At 42.0% G+C, this 839-nt stretch overlaps 1 non-coding gene across 1 annotated transcript; it reads left to right on the forward strand.

Annotated features, from left to right (window-relative positions):
• The first annotated feature begins 514 nt into the window (after positions 1-514).
• LOC112088671 lies at positions 515-620 on the forward strand. The gene has a single exon (XR_002900616.1). It is a non-coding gene; the product is annotated as a small nucleolar RNA R71 (small nucleolar RNA).
• Positions 621-839: the final 219 nt, after the last annotated feature.

Genomic DNA, 839 nt, shown 5'->3' on the forward strand with positions numbered 1-839 from the left:
CACCTCTCCACTGAGTTGCTCAATGTCCTCATTGTCTTGTGAAGAAAGACCTCTAAGAGCAATGTCTTCTTGTGGACAAAAGAGTACACGTTCTATCTCCTTTACAGCAGCTTCATGATCTTTGCTCTCCATGTGATTCACTTGAGAGGTTAAACTCTCTATTTTGTTGTGGAGATCATTGTATGAACGCTTTACTCTTGTTGTGAGCTCATCTTGTCCCTTCAGAAGTTGTTGGAACATGCTGTTCAGCTCCATTTCTTGAGTCTTTGAAACAGCTTGCTCTTGTGGAACAGACTCTTGCTGAAAACGAAGCTCCACCTCAGTTTTACCATCTTGACAATATTCAGTATCAAGCTCTTTGTATCTTTCATTGCTCTTGGCCAAATTCTCAACAAGTAACTCTCCTTGTTCTATGGTAAGAGTCGCAAAACGCCCATTGCTAGCTGCATCCAATGTCCATTTATGCTCTCTATCAACTCCCCAATAGAAGATACTAAGAATAGCTTCTTGTTGGAACCCATGATGGGGACAATCTCTAGTGTAGCCTTTAAGTCTCTCCCATGCTTCATCAAAGGTCTCATGGATTCTTTGTTTGAAGCCCAAGATGTCTTTCCTAGCTTGGATAGTCCTTTGTATGGGATAAAACCTTTGGAGGAAGATCATCTTGCAATCATACCAAGAATTTACCAAGTGGGGTGGTAATGCTCTCTCCCATTTGCTTGCCTTTTCTCCAAGTGAAAATGGAAACAAGATGAGCTTGATACTGTCGTGGGGCACTCCTCCAGTCCTAAATGTGTCACACAACCTCTCAAAGCAGTCCAAATGATCATATGGATTCT

This window comes from Eutrema salsugineum, unplaced genomic scaffold, assembly GCF_000478725.1.
Source record: "Eutrema salsugineum unplaced genomic scaffold, Eutsalg1_0 scaffold_14, whole genome shotgun sequence".
NCBI lineage: Eukaryota > Viridiplantae > Streptophyta > Magnoliopsida > Brassicales > Brassicaceae > Eutrema > Eutrema salsugineum.